Here is a 25,985-nt window from a genome sequence, read left to right on the forward strand (position 1 = left end):
GGAGGAACATGCCACTCGGTACCCAGAAGCCATTCTTCTGAGTTCAATCACTTCCCCTGTGGTGGGTTGTGCGTTGATGGGGGTTTTTACCCACATGGGAATCCCCCAAGGAAGTGGTATCTGACAGGGGTACCAAGTTCATATCTACTTATATAAAGTCTCTGTGGAAGGAGTGTGAGGTAACGTATAAGTTCTCCACTCCCTACCACCCCCAAAGCGATGGTCTTGTTGAGAGATTCAACCGCACCTTAAAAAGCATGATCAAGGGCCTATCAGAGCTCTTGAGGTGGAGGTGGGAAGTCCTCTTGCCATGACTTCTGTTCGCATACAGGGAGGTGCCTCAAAAAGTGCTTTGATTTAGTCTTTTTGAGTTACTGTATGGCCACCCTGTCAGGGGACTTTTGAGTCTGATGAAGGAGGGCTTAGAAAAAGGCCCCAGTAAACCTCCCCGGGAAGTATTTAGCTACATGCTGGCCTTCAGAAACCAGACTGCCCGCTTTAGAGCTGGTCGAGTTTCAGCCTGCGAAAAAAGTGTGGGAAATGGTGCCAATGGAGCCTAGGGCACTCCAGGACAAGTGGACTGGGCTATTTGAGGTGGTGAAGCGCAAGAGTGAAATCACCTACCTGGTGAACTTGCAGACTCCCAGGAACCTCTTAAGGGTCCTGCATGTGAACTGTCGCAAGTGACACTTTGAGTGGACTGAATTGTCCATGCTCCTAGCGACAGATGATGGGGTGGAGGAAGAGAGTAAGCTCTTCCTGACCTCCTGTCTGCAGGAGAAAAGGATGGATCTATGGAGGGAATGAACCTCTCCCCTCCCTGACCTCAGAACAACAGAGGGACTGTTGCCAGGTATTGGGTCAGTTCGCCTCCCTGTTCTCATTGATCCCCGGGGTCACACACTTATGCACACATGATGTGGGCACTGGGGACAGTCCACCCATTAAGCAGAAGGTTTACAGGTTGACTGATAAGGTCAGGGCTAGCATCAAAGATGAAGTGTCTAAGATTTTGACCCAAGGGTTAATTGAGTTTTCTAGCAGTCCATGGGCCAGCCCTGTGGTCTTGGTCCCAAAGGCTCGGGCTCCTGGCCAGAACTCCGGTTGTGTGTGGACTAGCTGGTTCCCAAGGTGGTCACTAAAACTGATGCACACCCCATCCCCGAGCTGATGAGCTCATCGATCAGTTGGGAGCTGCCCAATACCTCAGTACCTTTGATTTAACGTCTAGGTATTGCCAGATTGCCCTAACTGAGGGGGGCGAGGAGAGGTCGGCATTTTCTACCCCAGATGGACACTTTCAGTTAAATTGATGCCATTTGGGATGAAAATTGCCTCTGCCACATTCCAGAGGATGGTCAACCAGGTATTGTCTGGGCTGGATGACTTCAACGCAGCATACCTGGATGACATTGAAGTGTTCAGTTCCACTTGAGAGGACCACTTGCAGCAGCTCTGTAGAGTGTTGGGGACCTGCAAAAGGCAGGCCTCACTATTAAGGCAAGAAAGTCACAAATAGGGCAGGGTTCAGTTGTGTATTTGGGACACCAGGTAGGGAGTGGCCAGGTGGCACAGCTACAGCCAAATATTGACACCATTCTTTCTTGGGAGCCTCCCAAGACCCAGACGGAGGTGAGGGCCTTTTTTAGATCTCATTGGCTATTACAGGGGGTTTGTCAAGGGGTATGGAACCATTGTTGCCCCCTTGAATCAGCTGACTTCCAAGAAGCAACCAAAGAAGGTGATCTGGACAGAGGCTTGCCAGACCGCTTTTGATGCCCTGAAGGCTGCCATGTGCACAGCACCTGTGCGAAAGGCACCTGACTACTCCAATAAGTTTTTTGTGCAGACAGACACCTCAGAGCAGAGTATAGGAGCAGTACTCTCACAGCTTAATGAAGAGGGACAATATCAACCTACGGTCTTCATTAGCAAGATGTTACTTCCCAGGGAAGGTAGGTGGAGTGCAATAGAGCGTGAAGCCTTTGCTGTGGTCTGGCCGCTGAAGAAGCTAAAACCCTACTTGTTTGGGACTCACTTCCGGATACAGACAGACCACAGGCCCCTCAGATGGTAAATGCAGATTAGGGGTGAGAATCCAAAATTGTTGAGGTGGTCCATTTCCCTACAAGGGATGGACTATATGGTGGAACACCGCTCTGGCACAGAACACGCCAATGCTGATGGTCTGTCTAGATTCTTCATCCTTAGTGATGAGAACTCCCATGAGGTTGGGTAGTTGCTCCCTACTTTTAGCTGTGGAGACACTTGTTAGACTTGGCATCCTTGGTGTGATATTTCCAAACTTTCTGCCTCTGTTTCCCAGGTTGTTGATGTGTGCTGGACTTTGTTTTTGCATGTTTTTGATACTCTGAGCATTTTACCACTGCTATCCAGTGTTAAAGTGCAAGTGCTCCAATGTAAAATATATGTGTAATTGGCTTTTCATGATTAGCATATTTAATTTACTAGTATGTCCCTGGTATGGTGCACTAGAGATGCCCAAGGCCTGTAAATCAAATGCTACTAGTGGGCCAGCAGCACTGGTTGTGCCACCCATCTGCGTAGCCCTGTAAACATGGCTCAGACCTGCCACTGCAGTGTCTATGTGTGCAGTTTTAAACTGCCACTTCGACTTGGCAAGGGTATCACTTGCCAGGACTAACCCTTCCTTTTTCTTGCATGTAAGGCACCCCTAACTAGGCTCTTGGTAGCCCCATAGGCAATGTGCAGAGTATTTTAAGGTAGGACATGTACTAATGTGTTTTATATGTCCTGACAGTGAAATACTGCGAAGTTCAGTTTTCACTGTGCAAGGCCTGTCTCTCTCATAGGGTAACATGGGGGCTGCCTTTAAATATTATTAAGATGAACATTCCCTTTGGAAGCAGATAGAAATATGGAGTTTACGCTCTCTGAACTCGCAATTTAAACCTACACCTTTTGGTAAAGGTTGTCTTTAGATGTGTTTCAAAATGCCACTTTTAGAAAGTAGGCATTTTCTTGCTTGAACCATTCTGTGACTCTGCCTTTTTGTGGATTCCCTGTCTGGGTCAGTTTGACAGTTCGGCTGTTAGCACCTCTCCTCAGAACAGTGACACAAAGGTAGCTGGGGTATAGCATGCCCTGGGCCATCGTTTCTGGGAAAGAAGGAAGGAGATATCACTCACACCTGAAAGGGCTATGCCTGCCCTCACACAATGCAGTCTCCAACCTCCTGATGTGTTTCTGGGGCCTGGCCTGAGCAAGGCAAGATCTTATAAACAAGAGAGACTTTCTTTTGAAGTTTGCCTATTTCAAATGCAGAAAGGGGTATAAGTAGTAGACCCAAAACCCCTGAAAATTAGATCACTTCTCGAGTCAAGAGGAACCACTGCCGAAAAGAAGAGCTGGGTAGAAGTGCTGCCGCTGTCTGTGACTGTGCTTTGTTGGGCTATCCTGCAGTTGTTGTGTCTGCCTGTGAAAGGGGACAAAGACTGGACTTTGTTGTGCATTCCTGCTTGAGAAGAATCTCCAGGGGCTTCAACTGAGCTTGCCTCCTATTGTTGAAGTCTCAGGGCATCAAAGACTTCTCCTGCCAGCCCCTGGACTCTCTGCTGAGACGCCTGCCCTGCCAAGTCATGCCCTATACAGTCCCTGGGCCCTTGAAAGGTGAAGCTGGCAGACAAGAATTGAAAATCCACACACAAAATGACGTGCGCGGAAATTTACGATGCACCTTCTGCAACGTGGCTAAGAAACAATGCGCCACTGGCTTCACGGCTGAAATCGACGGTCCACCTGCATCGGGCTGGTAGATTAACTCAATGCAGCTGGAGAAACAATGTGCAACACCTGCTTACAGAGGCTGGTAACAACACAAACCCCATGCAGCGCACTTTTCAAACACTGTGCAACCGGATTTTCCATGCATCATCCCTTGACGTCCAAGTCAACCCGACTTTGCGCGGATCCGAGGTGCCCCATCGGGAAATTGGCACATCGCCCTGCGAGGGAGAAAAATTATGCATTGCCGACCCGACCAGAGAAGGAAACGACGCACTGCCTCACTTGGGAGTAAGGAATCAACGCATCAATAACTTTTCCGACGCACACTCGCCTGTGTGGCTTTATTTTTTACATTAACCAGGTACTTTGTGTAACAACAGCATTTTCACTGTTTTCTAAGGATTAAGGGCCAGATGTAGGTAGCTAAAAATTTGCAAGTCGGAAATTGCGAGTTGTTGCGACTCGCAATTTCCGACTCACAAACAGGTAGCCAACAATAAAAAGCAACTTCATTTTGCGACTCGCAAATGAAGTCGCACCGCAGATTGCGAGTCCGCTGTTTGCGAGGTCGCTGTTTGCGACCTCGCTAAAAACGAACATGCAATTTGCGAGTGGGTGTCGCAAATTGCGACTGTACTGCAAATTGCATGCAGGTGCAGCAGAGCAGTGTGGAAAACACTTCCTGGCTCTTGCTGATGACATCACAGCCAGGACGTTTACAAATACACCTGGGAAGTGGGAGGACCACACCCATTTCCAACTGCTGAACAACCACCAGGAGGAACAGCAGCAAGAATGGAGGACTCTGGCAGGAAGAGGAAACTCAATTTTTCAGAGAAGGAACTGGATGTGCTGACAGATTAATGCTGCCAGCGCCATGACCAGCTATTTGGAAGGGCTGCCTTCAGTGTGCCAGAGACTGACAAAAGGAGGATTTGGACTGAAATACAGGAGAAGGTAAATGCAATCGGAGTGAGCCACAGGAGCATTGAAGAGCTGAAAAAGAGATGGTACGACCTGCACTCCAGGACCAAGGAGAGGGTGGCAGAGCGCCTCCGGGGGATGAGGGGCACAGGAGGAGGCCCATCTACCGTCCCACCACCCACACCCATGGAGGAACGTGTGCAACAGACCCTGTAGCCAGAGGCAGTGGGTCGAATAGGAGAGCTGGACACGTCAGCGCCAGGAACATCAACAAGTGAGTACCATGAAACATGCATGTACACCCATATCTGCCATACCCCCACCCACCCAGTACACAGCAGCATGCACAACCAAATTAGCTCCATTTCAGAGTAGCAACCACCAGAATGGTGCATCATGGGCAATGTAGTCCAGTAGGCAGCTGATAGGCAACAGTTTATTAGGACGCATAGAACAGATGTTAGATACTGACAGTGTGTTCCCTATGTCCCACAGGTCTCCCACAAGACATCCCCACCAGCCAGTCCGTTCAGGGTGCAGAGGTCAGCCAACAGGCAGCACAAGACTCAGGAGCAGCCACCGCAGGGCCCAGCACCACCTGACCACAGTCCCCTCCAGATGCACCATTGGACATTGTGGAGATTGACTCAGCACCCGGTCCCAGCCACAGTGCCAGCCAACAGGACCCTGATGCTCCACTGCGCCGCAGACGACGTGTCCATGTCCCTGCAGTGTCCCAGGGAGATGTAGGGGACTCCTCCATGTCCGCCGCCGAGGCAGCTCTCATCAGAGGTCAGCGCCTGCAAACAAGGCAGATGAGAGTCATTTCAGGGGCCATGCAGCGTATGGAGAGAAATGTCACAACAGGGCTGGCACAGGTGCACACAGACTTCCAAAGCCTGAACAGTCATGTCAGTGACCTTGCACTCTCCATCAGGCAACTAGTGACTGAACTTGTTTCAGAGAGAGAGAGTGCAAGGCACCGTGAACGCCAACTCATCCACCGTTTGGACCGCATGGCTGCCTCAATTGTCTGCCTGGCTGTCAATAGAACAGGGCTGTCACGCCGGACAGTCAGTTTGCAAGTAGACTTGGGCCACTTTGCAGGGGATGTGGCTCGTGGACTGGGACGGATAAGCCGCGCTGTGGACATGATGGAGGCAAGACAGGTGGCTAGGGGCACGGCAGACACTCCTCAAGATAGTGAGGAGGGCTCCACTGTCAGTAGTGCATCTGCCATGGACACAAGGGTATTGAGGAGTGGCAGTGCACGTCAGGGATCTGCTGACACTCCAGGCACCAGCCATGCTGAGCGTCCCAGCCGTAGGAGTTGAGCTACGCACTTACGGACAATTGAGGCACATGAGGTGAATGTGTCCTCATTGCAGGTGGACATTTACAGCCCCTGACCAAGAGTTCAGTTCTTTGGTTATTTGGTTCACTTAATAAAAGTTCTTGTTTGTTCCACTTCACACCTGGGCTCTTTGTGTGTGACATTCGTGTGTGTGGTGACAGGCAGCACATACCTTCCAAAGTATTGGTTTGCAATGTGGTCCCGTCTCTGTCTGCCTTGATTTGCAATGCTTCTATCCCCATGATGGCGATGTGGTTGCTCTTGCTCATCATCCTCCGAATCTGGGTCTTCTGGGGTGAGATGTAGCCCACGTCTGATGGCAATGTTGTGCAGTATAGCGCATGCGCCAACGATCTTGAATGCTGTTATTGGGGCATACTGGAGGGCACCTCCACTTTTGTGGAGGCATCTGAATCTTGCCTTCAACAGTCCAAAGGTCCTCTCTATAACATTTCGGGTCCTCCTATGTGCACTGTTGTATCGCCTCTCAGTCTCATTGCTGGGTGTTAAGTACAGGGTAAGTATCCATGGCCGTAGCGCATATGCACTGTCACCTGTTTGGCAAAAATGAACAATGTTAGCAGGGCATGGATGGTTTCCACAATGACCTGTGTGTATGTCTTCAGGGTGTATTCAGCAATACCTAGGAGATATCCGTCTCCAAACTCCCCACGTTCTAGGCGTTGGTGTATCCCACTATGCCTGAATATTTAAGAGTCATGTGTACTCCCTGGAAATTTGGCTACCATGTCAGTGATAACATAATGGGTGTCACATACCACCTGGACGTTCAGTGAGTCGGTACACTTCCGGTTGCTGAGCAGATATTCCAGATTTGCAGGAGGACATATTTGTATATGTGTCCCGTCTACACACCCTATTACATGGGGGAAGTTGGCAATCCTATAGAATTCTAACTTGGTACTGTTGATTTCTGCCTCATTCCTGGGTAGGTATATGTATCTGGACATGTGTTTGAGTATGGCATCTAAGAAACATCTGAAAAACCATGAGAGTGCACTTTGGGATACCCCACCTGCCACAGCAATGACCCCCTGATAGCTACCCGAGGCGAAGAGTTGCAGTGAGCATAGCACTTGCACATGTGTGGGGATGGCGCAGCCGCGCACAGTCTGGCGTTGAAGCTGCGGATTGAGTAGATATATTAATTCTAATAATGCTGCACTACTGAGTCTGTATTTATCATATATCTCCTCCTCTGTTAGTTGGAAAAGTGTCTGCCTGGTTCTGTATTTCCTCTCCTGTCTCTGGCTCCTTCTCCTCTGCTGTGCGGCGTGGACTCTCCTCCTCCTTGCTATCACATATATCTCCGCCATCTTGAGTAACCCAGGTGCCTTCTGGGTCTCCTTTTATACTTTGGTTATGGTTACCACCTGCTCTGACTTAGTGGTAAATTGGGTGTGCAAAATGGGCTTTTTGCGACTAGTCGCAATTTGCAAGTGGATTTTTCATATGGTTTGCGACTCACAAATTTCGACTTTCTATTTGCGGGTCACACAATGGGGTCGCAAATTTTGCGAGTCGGTAATGGCTCGCGTCGCTATTTGCGATTCGGAAATGGGGTTTTTGCATCCCATTTCCGATTTTGCGGGGTCGCAAATAGCGATTCGGGCCATTTGCGACTCGCTAAATTTTGCTACATGTGGCCCTAAGTCTCTTATTCTTTTGAAAATTCATATCTTGTCGTGTGTATGTTGGAATTTTGTTGTTTTGGTCTTGTTTTGTTTAGATAAATATTACCTATTTTTCTAAACCTGTGTTGTGTCATTTTGTACTGGTTCACTGTATTACTGTGTTTGTTGGTACAAATACTTTACATATTGCTTCTGAAGTTAAGCCTGCCTGCACGTACCAAGCTACCAAGAGGGTGAGTGGGGTTAACTGAGGGTGATTCTCCTTTACTCTGACTAGAGTGAGGGTCCTTGCTTGGACAGGGGGTAACCTGACTGCCAATCAAAGATGCCATTTCTAACAACTGGTAACAAGAGTCACAGATAGAACCACAGAAAAATAAAATAGTTAATTTGGAGCTAAATTATCCGCTTACGTTCTATTGACAGTTCTGCTGCACAAGAAGCAGATAAGTTGGTGAAAGTGTCATTGACATTGGCAAAATATCCAGAAGCTGTTTGTGCATAAACTGGAACTGTATTTGGAAGGAGCGAGCCGGCAGACGTCTCCTCGGTGTTTCATAGTAGACCAAACCATCTGTTTGTGTTGAATTCGAGTAGAATCGTTCACAGTTGTTGACATTACTTGTCGCAGAGGAAGTTAATTGGACTAATGAAAGATCATTTTCTACCCTCCCCAAGCTTGGAGAGGTGTCAGCGTTGCTGCTAAAAACTTGAACAAGGAACATCCTGGTCTGTAGTGAGAGGGATTCAGGTACTCCCCGGGAGTCCTCTAGGTCTGCTGTGCCAAAAAGGCCATATGGTATAGTTTGACATTGTTGATGGAGACAAAATGATTTTCTTTAGAACCAGGCAGCTGTGGTAGAATGACAGTTCTGGTACCTTGTATTCTCAGGACTGGAACTGCTGCACAATAGGAAGGACTGAACTCCTTTTTCACATCAATCTTTTCACGCACGAAATCCCCAACTTTAGGAATCCAGCTTGTAGGTGTTATAGGTGCATACCTTATTCCCAAGGAGGGGGTGACTTAATGGATCACAGAACTGCTGTAAGTCCTGTGAGACAGTGACATGTTCATTTATGTCAAAAGGTATATTTGCCACCTCTGCACCAGGACCATCAAGATCTAGAATATACATTTGTGTTCCCAAACAGGCATTCGTTTGAGGTTTACCCCCCAGGGACCATCTGAGCAAATTATTAAGTGCTCTCTGGACTCCTTACAGGTGATTAAGCTAACTATGACCCGTATCTAATACTCTGGCTGTTAATGATTGCTTTAAACCCCATTTTCTTTGCTCCACAAAACTATTTCCATTGGGATCATATGGAGATGAATAATACAGTCAGACCCCTAATGAAGCCATGGTGTCCCTGAAAGTCCTTGAGGCAAAAGCAGGGCCTTGGTACAAGTGGAAATCCACAACTGCATTTGTACCGATAAAGACTTGAAAGTCTTTAATGACAGTTTGAGTGTCAGCTGAGAATTGTGGCCAAACCCATAGAAATCTGGAGGATGTATCGACAGCTACTAAAATGTATTTGTATGCATTATCAGGTGTCTTGGGACCACAATGGTCCAAGTACACACACTGTAAAGGTGTGTTGGAAATTAAGAGGGATGTCTGTCATGTGCATTTGGTGAAGGACCCTTTTATTTGCTGATAGATGTCATAACAAAGGACATACTGCTTAGTCTGTGTGTATAGACCTGGCCACCAGTAAGATGCTTGTAACAGTAAAATTGTAGCCGCCACACCAGCATTGCAGAAGTAACTCCCTCATGCACTGCTTTGATCAACTCTGGTCTTTCATCTTTGTTAGGGATCACATGATCCACCACCCCTGGAAATGTTAATAGGGCAGTATTGAGGCTGATATGCAGTAGGAATTTTGACAGGATATGCCTTTGGCATGGGCTTGCCATCAGCTGAAGCTTTCACAGCAGCCACCGTTTCATCCTCCAACTTTGTCCTAGAATGAGTTATTGCAGCAACAGAAGCTGTAGCTACTGCTGACTTGGCTGCTTCATCAGCCAAGGTATTGTCAATAACATGTATTCCAAAATGCTGATGGCAGTGTACGTACAATATGGATATTGGGTCTTGTTTCCTTCAGATGTGCTACTTTCCCCCATTGGAGTCTGTGTTTGATGATGTTGCATTTTAAATCTCTGAACCCATTCTGGCTCAAGTCATGCAGATATATGTATTGAAGGACTGGACACAAGAGTACAAATCACAACATGGTTATAGTGCTTTAGCATTAGGAATGCTAGCTTTGGTGACAGCCTCAAGGGCTTGGATCAGTTACACAACAATAAGGCATTTCCCTTGGGCCAGAGGTCTCTCTTTAATGACACCCATCTAAACAGCAGTGAGGTGTTCCCTGTGGGAGCAAAGCGTTGCTCTTCTGTAGAATATACATGCGATTTGTATGCAGTCGGTAGGGTCTCAGCCTCATTGAATGTTACATATGTGAAACCAATGGCACCAGTAATTACTCTGATGACAAAGTGTGTTTTGTTGTCCTTTGTATGTAAGTGTTTAGCTGCAAGCATTTCTTGTTGCAATGCTCTGAGAATGCGTGTGTGTTTGACTGTCCAATATTTGCTTGAATAGTCAGGACGTATTAAGTCATATAGTGGTTTAATAAGTTGTGCATATTCTGGAATATATGTTCTGTCAAAGTTTAAAAAGCCAAACAAAGACAGGAGCTTTTTAATACTGGTTAGAGGTTGTAGTTGTGCACATTTCTCTCAGAATTGGGCCAGTAGGCTTGTGCCTTCATCTGATAAATCATATCTCAAAAACAGGACTTTCAGGAAGGCTATTTTGTTTTTTTTAATTTCATTTGTAGCCTAATTCAGCAAATTCCACAACAATGCGGGCGACCTGTCTTCTACATAGGACAATGCCTCAGGGTCAATGCCATGTAAAAAAGAAGGAAAACAAGCTGAAAACAGTCCTGGACTGTTCTTGCACTCTTGTGGGAGAATACAACATTTTTTCAGAGAGCTTAAAGCGCTGAAACCTGTTAAGTCCCTACTTTCAGCTGCCATATTTTGGCAGAAAAACCAGCTGGGAGTATCCAATGGTGTTTCGTATTTTTTATGCACTATATTATTTATAATGCTGTGCATTTTCTATGGCAAATGTGTTTGCATGACTGTTTAAATGACTGTAGTCTAAGACTATTCTATGTGAATGGTCCGGTTTAGCTATGGGGAACAAAGGATTGTTTATTGGTGAGGTACAGGGTTTGATAAAGCCCTGGTACTCTAACTGTGTGAGGATTTCCCTCACAGGTGATTTTGCTTCATGCTTTATTGGATATTGAGGTTGAGGTTTGGGTTGGAATCATGATTGGCATTATATTTTAGGGGTAAACTTTCTCCCACCCTACGTGGTTGTGATATAACATGGGTGCCTGCACCTTAGCCCAATCAATGGTAAGCTTCCCTGAGCTCTCTGGGAACAAGGGGCAAGAAAGAGGGTTCAATTACTTTTTTCCTATATGGGAGATTATGAACAAATTCTGGTGGCCAATCCTTTTCGGCCAGCAAAATATCATATATGGTAACGACGTGATCCCGAACGATGGCTTCTATTGTGCGCTCAATGTCTCCTTCTAATTGTAATTTTACATTATACACCCTGTCGTGCGTGGAGACACGCATGTCCGCAATCTCAACTTGTAAAGGGTCATCAGTTGCTTTCACCTCCAGATGCTTTTGAAGAATCCGGCAAACTATTGTGACCTCTGCTGGGCTGTCTATTAGTGCCAGTGCCCAATTCTTGTTCTTCAGTAAAACTATCATCCTGAGTGCCATGTCATATAGCAATGGCTGCCACTTTTTACTTTTTGAAATGGAATTTTTGTTTCTCTTCTTTCTTAACAGAAACTTCAGATGAGCGTTGTGAGTCCTTTCTCAGTTTCACTTATTTAGCTCACTACTCTGACGGTCCACCTCTCTCACTACATTTTTAAGGTGAGTCCTGAAAGGAAAAAGCTTGGCATGTATCAGCATACTGAAATCTGTCAGGCATTTTATATTATTTTTTTTTCTAAGATGATGGTGATTTTTAGGGTTCTTCAAATGCGGAGATTCTCCCCTTTCTTTTTTAGGTGTTTGTATTGTTTATCCTAGCATTTTTTAGAACCCTCAGGTGCTTGCTTGGTAAAATCTTTGGTGTGTTTACCCTGAAATTGTGGTTTAATAGGTCTGGCCCCAAGACTATCTCAACCAATGCTAGAGTAGGTTTGAACGATAATCTTCAGCAGTTCATGATCTTGATCCTGTGCAGGAATGTTCTGGAGCCACATACACTCCCCCTTTAAGGTTACTTAATATAATTGAAGAGACATAGACAAATTTGCCTATTAATTGCATCCCAAAATCCAGGGCCGGGATAGCCCTGTATTCATCTTGAATTTGTTTTAACACCTCCGGAAGATTGGCAAGTGTCGGTATACCATGTGTAGCAAATAATGTGCCCCAAGTATGCCAGTTATCCACTGTGAGAACCATCCCAAATGTTCATCCTAAGGTACCGTATGCAGAAAAACTGCTTCCAGCGCATTTATTTTTTGAGCTAACCAAAATGGAATTTCCTCCCTTTTGGCAGGGAACTTACCCATGATCTAATGTACAATCGCAGGATTAATGCCTTTTGTGACTGCATGTGGTTGGGCTGGGGCAGCACGTGCTGGGTTAGTATTTAATGTCTGCATTACAAACTGTACTAACAGTCTGTATATTGCTGTAAGCTCAGTATAGAACCGGCTAACCTTAGCTTCTGCCAATGTTGAGGTATCAGGATGTAGTTGCTCAGGGTACCTAACCCAACGTGTAATATTGTATGTTGTAGGACACCAATAAGCCAGTTATTAGTGTCTTGATAAGACAGAGGTATCTCTAAGTATGCATAAGCTCTGTATTGGAATGGGGTCCCTGGGGGCGAAATTGGCCCAGGGAGGAGGGCTGCACCTATTGAATGAAGGGTTGTGAGGTTATAGGGCCCTGGTAGTAGGGCCTGGCCATAGGCCAGGATCTGTGGCCAACCCCTACAGTGCACGGCTGCATGCCGTACCCTCACCATACACTGCTAACTGCCCCAGATATTACAGTACTCATGACACCTTCAATAATGTTATAAAAAATAAAATTGAAGCATTAACAATCATATTAATGAACAAAAAAAGTGCATGGTGGGGGTGCGAGTTATAATTACCTTAGGGCATGAGTTATTGTTACTTGAAATAACTCTAACCATAATTGCTGATGAGTAAATTCAAAACCTAACTATGATGTCCCTGTAAAATTAGTTTTTTTCAGTGAATTGTTATGTTTTTTTAATTCTATTTCCTAGCTATAACATCCCTGTAACCTTTGTTTTTTAGTGAATATATAGGTAGATGGTAGATAGATAGATAGATAGATAGATAGATAGATAGATAGATAGATAGATAGATAGATAGATAGATTAATAGATGTGTATTCACTGGAAAATACAAAGGTTAAAGTAACGTTATAGTTATGTGAATTTGTCAGTGACAAAATTAACTTTTTGAACTAAAAAACACAGAAATTCATCAGTTATAGATAGCAGGACCCCGGCCATGCACTGCTAATTACCTCATCTATGAAATCACTTATGACATGCTCTATTACATTATTGATGTATTCATCCAAGCTTCTTTTGTATACACTGCTCTACATATGGGTATACCATAACAGCAATGAAAGTAAGTGCAAAAGAGCTCAGAATAATATGAAGCTCATGGCTGCTATCATACATAGAGCCCCCATAGGTAAAGCAAGCTTGTGTTACTGTGCAACATTCACTTGCAACTTCAAGGGTAGTTGAGTTTATGTTGACTGTGAACCACAGATGAAAGGGTAATCTATAAATTCTGTGTAGCAATATCTTGGGCCACACCACACTTCTTCAATCCCATTTTACCCTCTAGTCCTATGGTTTTAACTATCATTCCCTTCATGCCTCATAACATCTTCAATTTCATCTGTTTCAACTATTTTTAATTACAACAGTTCAGTATCTATTATCGCCTCAACCTCTACTTTATAACGCATTCTGACACTCTATGAGAATGACAACAAATTGTGGGTGCCTTTGTGCTAATAAATGTTCACACTACCATCATATTCCAAGAACAACCCAAGTTCCAATTCATGTTCTATTTATACTGAGCCCCATCTGCCACATCACCTGTGTTCAAATACCAGGTCAAGTCTGACAACCATCATCCATGCTTCATATGACACACATGTTTACATGTGTCCGGCACAATTTTCTCATATCCCTATCGCCAGTTGTTCAGGGCTGCTGAACTTATTTTAAAAATGGGACTGACAGTTTTAGTAAATATTAGTTTACATTGAATATTGCTTGAGAGAGAGTCTTTGGTGGAATCTTATGTCACTAGTGAGGTAAAACATCAGTCTTCCAAAAACAAAACATGGGTTTTTTGGGTGTAGAACTCATTTTGGCATAGGATGTATACTGACATGCAGTACCTTAATTGCATATTTACCATCAGTATATGCAGTATATGCAAAGAGGTATTTATATGCTTAGTTTCAAGCTTGCATATCTATTTACGTCATCACCTTTCCTTGTACCAGCTTACATGTGTGTTTCTCATCATCATGTGGATGTATACAATGTTCAGGCCTACAGTCCTGCACCAGGGACAACACCATGTTCAGTTTCATTGACCAAAGGCTACCTTGCCTGTCAATGTACCACAGATGTTGTGAATTCTTATAACAACATTTGTATAGTTCACTCCTACCATTGATATGCCACTGTACCACACTGGTTATCAGAAATCATATTTATCAGGCTATTGATTTCCATCAATGGATTGGGTTTGTGTTTCTTTTCTGTTTCATTGGTAACGTTAATTGTCTAATTTAGTGCTGGTTGTTATGAAATGTAAATTATTGAAGGGGATATAACCAAGTAGGGAGTAGAGTAGGTAGCAGTTTCCTTCCCTCCTCCTGAAGATGCTTATTTTAGAAACTGTTTCCTGTTCCTGACCGGTAGACTATGATACCTACAGCTGACAGAAGGTGGAGAAACTTTCCTGTGCTGGGAGGGCAATAGTTGCATGCTGAAAACAGCTGATGCTAGGGGATTTGGATGGGGGATGCTGATGTGGCATCTGAAAAAAAACGAACGCACCCCAGTCTATTAGGAGAGGAGAAGTGGATGATGCCGTTGGCTGTGAGAAATGGGTAATATGAAACCTGGATTAAATAGAGTAATTACCACAAGAGCACATTACTCTCTTCAAGCCTTATGGCCTCCAGTGCTTGGAGTCAGGGTTCTTGCTTGCAATTATGGAAGCCGCCCTCTCTCGATGTTAGTCATGCAGAGGACCCCATCACAAAGCATTTTTGAAGTATTTAATCAAGGGTCTCTGTTGTGAATTTACTGCTAAAAGGTCCAAACTGAGGTTATTGGATTATGGATATAAAAAAAGATATCAGATACCTGAAGGAAATCATGTTCTAAAAAAGGGGAGACCAATGACAACAGATCTGAGGAAGCAGAGTTTTTTCATGCAAAACATCATCATGTGGGAGAAGAATTTTGCTCTTCTGAGAAAGCTTGAAGATTGATAAAACGCTCCAGGAGAAACAACATTAGAATCTGTGGAATTCTTTGGGGGTCTGAGGAAAAATACATTGATGGCTAAGTACAGACATTGTCCAGAACAATATTTGCAAAACATGTTTTGGAGCCCATGGAACCCCATAGTACACTCAGGACCTCAGGGTTGTTTGCTACATGAAACACCCTGCCTCATGTTCAATAAAGTTGACAGCTTTCAGGTTTAAGAAGGAATCATGGAGGCAACAAGAGAAAAAGGGGGCATATTCTTTGATGGGCATACAATTGTACTGTTCCACAGTTTGTTGATGGTGGCCTTTAAAACCAATTAATCCTTCTAGCAAGTGACAGCCTATCAAATGAAATAGCATACTGATAGGATCACCCATGCTGTTTAATCTTTACTGACAATGTCAACAACTCCAGACACTCTAGCAGAGTCAAAGAAATCTCAACCATTAACATTAATGGACAAGATATAGAAGAAAATGGGGCTTGGGTGTTTTCTCACAGACTACCAAATATCAGATAGAACTAAGTGGAATATGGAGGCTGGAAAGAAACAAAATACAAAACTGATTGCAGCTGATATGGTCTAGGAAAGGAAAGAGGTCCTTGCCCAACTGTGTGGGAAAAAATCCATGCTTGTTTTAAAGGTAACAGTCAAAATGGGGAGCACCCTGTCTTCCATTCCAGCATTTGTGACCCCAAGGCATCATGGTAAATGCAGTCATTAGCACGAATTTGAACAGAGTTTTAAAAGTTTTTCACCATAAGTTGGTGCTGCGAGTGCCGTATCTTCGGACACGTGTTTCTGGCTATTTGGCCGTCGTCAGCGAAGAGCAACGTGTAGCTGGCGGGGTTGCTTGAAATGCCGCCTTGAAAGTATTCACAGGTTTAAGTACCACTCAAGAAGGCGCACAGGTGCTTCACCCGAGCTCGTCAGCTCAGAGGCTCACGGGAGCCTTAATTACAACAGTCAAAATGGGGAGCACCCTGTCTTCCATTCCAGCATTTGTGACCCCAAGGCATCATGGTAAATGCAGTCATTAGCACGAATTTGAACAGAGTTTTAAAAGTTTTTCACCATAAGTTGGTGCGGCGAGTGCCGTATCTTCGGACACGTGTTTCTGGCTATTTGGCCGTCGTCAGCGAAGAGCAACGTGTAGCTGGCGGGGTTGCTTGAAATGCCGCCTTGAAAGTATTCACAGGTTTAAGTACCACTCAAGAAGGCGCACAGGTGCTTCACCCGAGCTCGTCAGCTCAGAGGCTCACGGGAGCCTTAATTACAACAGTCAAAATGGGGAGCACCCTGTCTTCCATTCCAGCATTTGTGACCCCAAGGCATCATGGTAAATGCAGTCATTAGCACGAATTTGAACAGAGTTTTAAAAGTTTTTCACCATAAGTTGGTGCGGCGAGTGCCGTATCTTCGGACACGTGTTTCTGGCTATTTGGCCGTCGTCAGCGAAGAGCAACGTGTAGCTGGCGGGGTTGCTTGAAATGCCGCCTTGAAAGTATTCACAGGTTTAAGTACCACTCAAGAAGGCGCACAGGTGCTTCACCCGAGCTCGTCAGCTCAGAGGCTCACAGGAGCCTTAATTACAACAGTCAAAATGGGGAGCACCCTGTCTTCCATTCCAGCATTTGTGACCCCAAGGCATCATGGTAAATGCAGTCATTAGCACGAATTTGAACAGAGTTTTAAAAGTTTTTCACCATAAGTTGGTGCGGCGAGTGCCGTATCTTCGGAATGGACTACGAATTCGACTGCATTTACCATGATGCATTGGGGTTGGACTTTGTTGCTGGAGTGTAGGCAGTGTGCTCCCTTTCTTTGTAATTTTGTCTTTGGACGGCTCCCTTGAGCCACGGCTGACGAGCCTTGGGAGGCACCTGTGCGCCATGAGAGGTACATAAACCTGAGAAAACATTTGGCGGCATTTCAAGCAAGCCCCTATACCATGCTGCTCCCTGCTGATGATGGGCTAGACCCAGAAACACGTGTACAGGGATAAACAGCACTTGCTGCGCCTACAGAGGTGAAAGACTTTATTACTTTCGGAATGGACTACGAATTCGACTGCATTTACCATGATGCATTGGGGTTGGACTTTGTTGCTGGAGTGTAGGCAGTGTGCTCCCTTTCTTTGTAATTTTGTCTTTGGACGGCTCCCTTGAGCCACGGCTGACGAGCCTTGGGAGGCACCTGTGCGCCATGAGAGGTACATAAACCTGAGAAAACATTTGGCGGCATTTCAAGCAAACCCCTATACCATGCTGCTCCCTGCTGATGATGGGCTAGACCCAGAAACACGTGTACAGGGATAAACAGCACTTGCTGCGCCTACAGAGGTGAAAGACTTTATTACTTTCGGAATGGACTACGAATTCGACTGCATTTACCATGATGTATTGGGGTTGGACTTTGTTGCTGGAGTGTAGGCAGTGTGCTCCCTTTCTTTGTAATTTTGTCTTTGGACGGCTCCCTTGAGCCACGGCTGACGAGCCTTGGGAGGCACCTGTGCGCCATGAGAGGTACATAAACCTGAGAAAACATTTGGCGGCATTTCAAGCAAGCCCCTATACCATGCTGCTCCCTGCTGATGATGGGCTAGACCCAGAAACACGTGTACAGGGATAAACAGCACTTGCTGCGCCTACAGAGGTGAAAGACTTTATTACTTTCGGAATGGACTACGAATTCGACTGCATTTACCATGATGCATTGGGGTTGGACTTTGTTGCTGGAGTGTAGGCAGTGTGCTCCCTTTCTTTGTAATTTTGTCTTTGGACGGCTCCCTTGAGCCACGGCTGACGAGCCTTGGGAGGCACCTGTGCGCCATGAGAGGTACATAAACCTGAGAAAACATTTGGCGGCATTTCAAGCAAGCCCCTATACCATGCTGCTCCCTGCTGATGATGGGCTAGACCCAGAAACACGTGTACAGGGATAAACAGCACTTGCTGCACCTACAGCGGTGAAAGACTTTATTACTTTCGGAATGGACTACGAATTCGACTGCATTTACCATGATGCATTGGGGTTGGACTTTGTTGCTGGAGTGTAGGCAGTGTGCTCCCTTTCTTTGTAATCTTGTTTTAAAGGTGATCCTCTGGAGTCTTAGACACAGTCAGAGACTGAGGGACACTAGTCCGGGTGGACCCATGAACTGAGAAATCCAAACCTTCATGCATGTTCTTAACTGGTATAGTAATGGAGGCCCTTTGAAAAAAAGGTATTAGTTTTAAATTATTTGAAGAGTGTGAGGAGACTACCAGGTGGTGTGAGGATCCCTGGGTTGGTATGAAAGATTGAGATGGAGAGGGTGATTTTAGACTTTAGTAGTAGCTGGGGGGCAAAGTGTACATCTCAAAATCCATTTATATTTCAGTAGGAAATGTCTCCTGTATTCCATGAAATGGTGTTATTTTGGGAGATGTCCCATTATCAAACTCATTACTTTTAACATCTAAGATATCAATTCACCAACAAAATATTGAGCAATTCTGAATATGATGCACTCTGGAAGTGGGTATTTGCCTCCTACAGGAACCCCATCAGTTCAAGAGTGATTTAATTTCACTCTAGAGTAGGTGCTACCTAGGCAATATTTCTCCTCAAGTCCAAATAAATCTGGAGGTTAGTGGTGCTTCTGCTGTGGGCTTTTCAAGTGGAACTACTGCAGACTTTGCATGGCCCGGCAGAAATATCACTGACACTGGTTGTCAGGCTATGTACATAGACATGTACAATGTCTTCCATACATTCCCGTAATATAGCTCAGGAATGATATTTGAGGGCATATTAAAGGGAAAATAAACAAAGCAAAAGGTGATGTCATTGTGGTGACGTCAATTTGGTTATGAATGGACTTTGAGGCCAATCTGCCCAGAATGTCAAGCAAACAGCTTCTCTCTCCTTGGAGAGGGCAGCTTAGCTTCAATATGCTGGCCAGGAAGATTTTTGGTGCGCATAACACCTTTCTGATTTAGACTATGCATTTTTCTTGGCAGCTCAACATACTTAAGAAAGGCTATAGCTGTGTCTTCACTACTGCTTGATCAAGGGCATCTACCTCTGAGATAGGGCATATTTCAACTTCAGATCATGCACCCATCAGATTGTCTTTGAAAGCTCTGTGCATGGGACTTCAGTATCCCTGATGGAGACTGAAAGATATACTCCAAAACAAAGTAGCAGTCACAGTATTTTGTGGGTGCATAGTATCTCTTTATGTTTCATCACAACTTTTGTTACTTGGGTTACGTGAAATTGAGCATAATACCTTTTGACAAAAAATATAAATTGCTTTCTGGTGCGTTTAATTCTGCAGTACAAATTCTGCTTTTATTCATTCTACAACAAATATGAGAGAGCAAGACAATTGATTTAGCAGTCTGGGTTAAAGGTGATGGTGTGACCATTTATAATAAAGAATAAAATACTCTCTGTGATATATCAAAAAGGATTTTATAAGTCACCTCAAAGTCAGCCTTCATTTCTCTATGTGTAATGGAACCCCTCAGTGACTGGCAATGTCCTTGTAATATAAAGCAGGGGGTACTTTATCCCTCTAACACAGTTTATCATTACTCAGTCCCTTTGCTGAGGTGTTTGTACAACTCTTTCTCTAGCATGATATTACTGATCTTTGAACCAGGTAAAGATAAATTATGATGCAGCATGTTAGAGCTGGCATCCTTGGCATGGATTCCCCTGTTATTTGGCCTCTGCCCCCTGTATTTTTGACTGTGTGCTGGATTTTGTTCTTGCTGGTTTTGGTACCCTGGGCACTGATCAGTGCTAAGGTGCAAGTGTGCCCTGTGTAAATTGTGATTATGATTGGTTATCCATGATTGGTATATTTGATTTACTATTAAGTCCCTAGTACAGTGCACCATGTGTGCTCAGGGACTGTAAATCAAATACTACTACTGGGCCTGCGGCACTGATTATGCCACCCACATGAGTAGCCTTGTAAACGTGTCTCAGACCTGTCATTGCAGTCAGTGTGTGCCGTTTTAAACTGCCATGTGAACTTAGCAAAACCTTCCCTTTTAGTACATGTAAGGCATCCCTAATGTAGGCCCAATGTAGTCCCCTGGGCAGGGTACATTGTATTTAAAAGCTAGGCCATGTACTGGTGTGTTTTACATGTCCTTATAGTGAAATACTGCTAAATTAGATTTTCACTATCGCAAGGCCTATATCTCCCACAGGTTACCATGATGATTGCCTTGAAATATCTTTTAAGTGTAATTTCACATTACAGATAGAAATATGGAGTTTGGGGATCACTGAACCCACAATTTAAAAATACATCTTTTGGTGAAGTTGGTTTTCAGATTGTAAGTTTGAAAATGCCACTTTTAGAAAGTGGGCATTTTTTTGCTTAATGATTCTGCACCTCTGCCGGTCTGAAGGAATTCTTGTCTGGGTCAGGATGACAGTTGGGCTGTTTGTGAATTCACTCTAGCCAGTAACAAAAAGGGAGTTGAGGTGCATCCCGCATATCCTGATGGGTCTTCCTAGGCTAGAGTGGCGGGAGGTGCTGACACTTGCACTTAAATAGGGCTATGCCTAGCCTTACACAATTCAGTCTCCAACCCCCTAGAGTTTGTCTGGGACCAGGGCAGGAAAGACAGGGTTTGGTACACTTCAAAGGCAGAAATGAGTATAAGTATTTGACTGCTGACGCCACAACTTTAGAACACTTCTAGATCAAGAGCAAGCTTTTGCCAAGAAGAAGAGCTGAAGAGCTGTGAGGAGGAATTCTGCCCCTTTGCTCTGTGTGTGATTTACTGGATTGGCCTGCATTTGCTGTTTCTGCTTTGAAGAGGACAAAGACTGGACTTTGCTGTGTATCCTGCTACTGAAATTTCTCCGAAGGCTTGAACTGAGCTTGACTTATGTTAAGAAGCCTCACGGACATCAAAGGCTTCACCTGCCAGCCCCTGGGTTCTCGTGAGGACCCTGACTTGCCAAGTGGTACCCTCACCAGTTCCTGGGCCCTTGGAAGAGAAATCTGGCATAAAAACAAGAAGAACCAGGCACAATAACTCCGGACGACACCAGAACTGCCGTCACTGCCCAACACCGCGCCATTGCCTGCACCCGAAGCTGTAGTCCCCGTTGAAGTGTGATGACTATGACCGACACCACTGACCCAATGTTGCCGCAGCACCACTGAAATCTAATGACATTGTGAGTCCCAAGTTGATGTGTCACCGACATCCGTGACACCCAAATCCGCAGTGGCCCATGTGGCACCATGGCGTGACCAAGACCCAAAGGAGTCATCCCATCATGTCTTGACCCACCGGACTCATCGACCACATCTGATCATGAAGACCCAACGCCTCGCTGCTACCGCCACCTCATCCAATGCCTCCGTAAGGAACTAAGGCCTCCCCTCCACTCCCCTTCATTGGAGTAAGGCACCAATGCCACATTGGCTCCAGCGACGCCTTACTTCCCTGGCTCTGTGTCTTTGACTCTGACTCGTTTCTAATGGTGTACCTGGGGTCTGTGCAATTCCCGGCACAATGCCGCCCTCCCTCAAGAGTAGAGTTGGACTGTTGGGAACCACTCCGTCACAATGCCATGCGTGTACAAGTTGGAGCTATTTTGGTTCTAAGCGCTTTATTGGGGTTTAATCTTTGGAAATTTGTAACTTTGCTTGTGTATGTTGGATTTTTGGTGTTTTGGTATTGTTTTACTTAGATGAATAATGGATATTTTTCTGAATTGGTGTGGTGTCCATTGTAGGAGGCTGGCCTGGCTTATAGTGGGTACCTGATGGTACTTACACCTTTTGCCAGGTCCAGTTAACCCTTATTAGTAGATTAGTAGTGTTCTAGCAGCTTAGGCTGATAGAGGTAGCTATAGCAGAGCAGCTTCGGCTGAACTAGGAGACATGCAAAGCTCCTACTATACCACTTATTTCATACAGCACTATATCATAAGAATCACAATACTCAGAGTTACTAAAAAATAAAGGTACTTTATTTTAGTGGCAATGTGCCAAAAATATCTCAGAAGATATACTCCATTAGGAGGTAAGTAAAATACAAAAAATATACACACAGACCAAAATCAGGTAAGTAAACAGTTAGAAAAGTAGTTCAAACACTGTAGAGTACAATAGGATGCAAAAGACCTAGGGGCAACACAAACCATATACTAAAGAAATTGGAGTGCGGACCACTTAGGGACCCAAGGCCTAGTGTAGTGTGTGGAGGGTCGCTGGGAGTGTAAGAAAACACTAAGGTTGTCCAAGATACCCCACCCCAAAACCCTGAAAAGTTGGAGTAAAGTGACCCTACTTACCCAGAAACAAACTAAAGTTGTGATAGGAGATTCTGCAAAGACCACAACTGACTGCAAAGCACTGAAGACGGATTCCTGGACCTGAGGACCTGTAAAGGAAGGGGGCCAAGTCCAAGAGTCACCAAAGTGTCCAGGGGGGCAGGAGCCCACTAAACCCCAGATGAAAGTGCAAAATGGCTGTCTTAGGGTGGAAGAAGCTGAAGATTCTGCAACAACAGAAGGTGCCAGAAACGTCTCCTTTGCACAGAAGATGTCCCACGGAATGTGGGAGGATGCAGAGTTGTTTCTTTGAAGAAAGACTGCAAACAAGCGTTGCTAGGTGCAAAGGTTGCAGTTGAAGAAAAAGGGTGCTGCCCTGGCCCAGGAAGGACCAGGAGGTCACCTCTTGGACGAGGAGACAGAAGGGGCCCTCAGCAACACAGAGAGCCCATGCAGAAGAAGGCAGCACCCTGAGAAGTACTTGAACATGGGTTCAAGAAAACTGAGCACAGCGGTCATCTCAACACTACAAAGGAGGGCCCCACGAAGCCGGTAGTCAACTCAGCGAGTTGAGCAATGCAGAACAGAGTGCTGGGGACCTGGTATGTTTGGTGCCTGCATTAGAAGGGCGAAGATTCTGTCGACCCACAGGAGATTTCTTCTTGGATTCCAGTGCAGAGTGAAGGCAGACAGCCCCCAGAGCATACACCACCAGAAAACGGGCAAGAAAGCCGGCAGGATTAGGCACTACAATGTCGCTGGTAGTCTTCTTGCTACTTTGTTGCAGGTTTGCAGGCGTCCTGGAGCAGTCAGCGGTCAATCCTTGGCAGAAGTCAAAGAGGGAGATGCAGAGGAACTCTGGTGAATTGTTGCATTCGTTATCTGAGGAAAAGCCCACAGGAGAGACCCTAAATGGCCCTCAGAGGAGGATTGGCCACCTAGTCAGGCAAGCACCTATCAGGAGGGTTCTCTGATGTCACCTCCTGGCACTGGCCACACAGAGGCCTCCCTTGTGTCCTCACACCTATTGATTCAAGATGGCAGAGGTCTGGGACACACTTGAGGAGCTCTGGGCACCACCCATGGGGTGGTGATGGACAGGGGAGTGGTCACTCCCCTTTCCTTTGTCCAGTTTCGTGCCAGAGCAGGGGCTTGTGGTTCCCTGAACCGGTTTAGACTGGTTTATGTAAAGAGGGCACCATCTGTGCCCTTCAAAGCATTTCTAGAGGCCTGGAGAGGCTACTCCTCTCAGGGCCTTAATACCTATTTCCAAAAGGAGAAGGTGTAACATCCTCTCTCAGAGGAAATCCTTTGTTCTGCCTTCCTGGGACTGTGCTGCCTGTCTGTGGGTTGGTAGCAGCGGTAGCTGAGGTGAAAACCCCAGAGAGCTGGTTTGGCAGTACCCGGGGTCCATGCTGGAGCCCCGGGATGCATGGGATTGGCACCCCAATACCAAATTTGGCATAGGGGGACAATTCCATGATCTTAGACGTGTTACATGGCCATATTTGGAGTTACCATTGTGAAGCTACATATAGGTATTGACCTATATGTAGTGCATGTATATAATGGTGTCCCCGCACTCACAAAGTACAGGGAAATTGCCCTGAACTATGTGGGTGCACCTTGTCTAGTGCCAGGGTGCCCTCACACTTAGTAACTTTGCACCTAACCTTCACTAAGTGAGGGTTAGACATATAGGTGACTTATAAGTTACTTAAGTACAGTGTAAAATGCCTGTGAAATAACGTGGATGTTATTTTACTCAGGCTGCAGTGGCAGTCCTGTGTAAGATTTGTCTGAGCTCCCTATGGGTGGCAAAAGAAATGCTGCAGCCCATAGGGATCTCCTGGAACCCCAATACCCTGGGTACCTAGGTACCATATACTGCGTGACTCACTTACCCTGACTAGAGTAAGGCTCTATACTTCGAATGGTTGCAAATCACTACCAGCCAGAGACCCCATTTCCAACACAGCTCTTCTCAACTAATAGCACTTTTAAATCTTCACACCAAACTCTTCACAAGCATCTTGCTTAATAGGTTTTTCCTGGGGCTAGTGGAACCAGCTAAATCAGCCTTTATATTAGGTAGATGTGAAAATACAAAGAAGATATTTCACCTGTCTGTAAGACACTCATAAAGGCCCTGGTGTTTTCACTAGATGCCAAGAAGGTGTTTGGTCAGCTTCATTGGAGCTTTCTGGGATGTAACTTGCTTACTCTGGGATTTAAATTGTGCCACTGTCCCTAGGTTTAGGAGTTTGGTATTTAATAATTAAAAGAGTCTTGTGGCTTTTGTCAAAGTCAAATACTGAATTCTAGATGCAACTAGCCATGTGAAAAGGATCCAGTCAATGTATCTCCTCCCTCCTAAGCTTTTAGCTTAGACTGTTGAACTGTTGGCAGAAAAGATATGTAGACACAGATTTGCACAGTGAGAAGTGCAGCTCACGGCTTGGGCAAATTTAATGACGTCTGGGCCGTGTGGTTTGCATATTTTTAAGCAAGCACTGGATAAAGAATAGTTTATTTGCATATTGGCGTTTTTGTGTTTAGCTGTTAATGTACTGTAGATATCGTCCAGTAAGGGCATTCATTAGAATATAACGGACTGGATACTCTAAAGTGACTCATATCCATCTGTATTTTATTAGTATACAATAGACTATGGCACTTGTAATATGACCTATGCGATATCTTCCAAGTTTTGACAAATTATCCTGTCATATTCTAAATAAGGCCTTAAGGGCCAGATCTACAAGTAAGTGGTGCATCAACTGTGATGCACCACTTTTCTTGCACGCCCCCAATGATACCATGTGTGCGCTGTATTTACAATATGGCGCACCATGGTGTATTTTAGGACAATAACGTCAAAATTTATGATGCTCTTGTGGTACTTTGCAGGATTAGCACCAAAATATATGGTGCAAATCCTGCAAAGTACAAGGAGGTCCACTGAAGTAATGGGCATGTCATTTTAATGCCTGCTCCGATCAGGTATTGAAAATGATGCTAAAAACTGTGCAGTGAATAGTTGTAAATTTCACAGAACCATTTTTATGGGCCTTCCTACGGGGAATGCACTCCTTGCAACTTTATGCCTGGCGCAGGCATAATATTGTGCAAAGGGGCGCAATGTGGCGTAATGCAAGCATTTTGCCACTGCCGGACCTGGTCCTTTTTACAGGGTCATCCAGAAAAACGTTTTGCCTTTCTCCTTCTATTTTTTCTGTCCTCTTTTTGTTGGCTCTAGGACAATGAATAGTTTATCACTGCTGATCAGTGCGAAAGTGCATGTGCTCTCCCTTCTAAATTAGGTATGA

The 25,985-nt window shown here is 45.1% G+C and overlaps 1 long non-coding RNA gene across 4 annotated transcripts in view; it reads left to right on the forward strand.

Annotated features, from left to right (window-relative positions):
* Window positions 1-25,985, forward strand: part of LOC138261330 (uncharacterized) — a 312,982-nt gene that overhangs the window by 16,516 nt on the left and 270,481 nt on the right. For 2 of the 4 annotated variants that reach the window (XR_011199077.1, XR_011199074.1), the window contains exon 2: window positions 11,603-11,692. The exons of the other annotated variants lie outside the window; for them this stretch is intronic. This is a non-coding gene — a long non-coding RNA (uncharacterized lncRNA). The remainder of the gene's footprint in view (window positions 1-11,602; window positions 11,693-25,985) is intronic. 4 annotated transcript variants of the gene reach the window in all.

The sequence above is a fragment of the Pleurodeles waltl genome, chromosome 10 (genome assembly GCF_031143425.1).
Source record: "Pleurodeles waltl isolate 20211129_DDA chromosome 10, aPleWal1.hap1.20221129, whole genome shotgun sequence".
Taxonomy (NCBI): Eukaryota; Metazoa; Chordata; class Amphibia; order Caudata; family Salamandridae; genus Pleurodeles; species Pleurodeles waltl.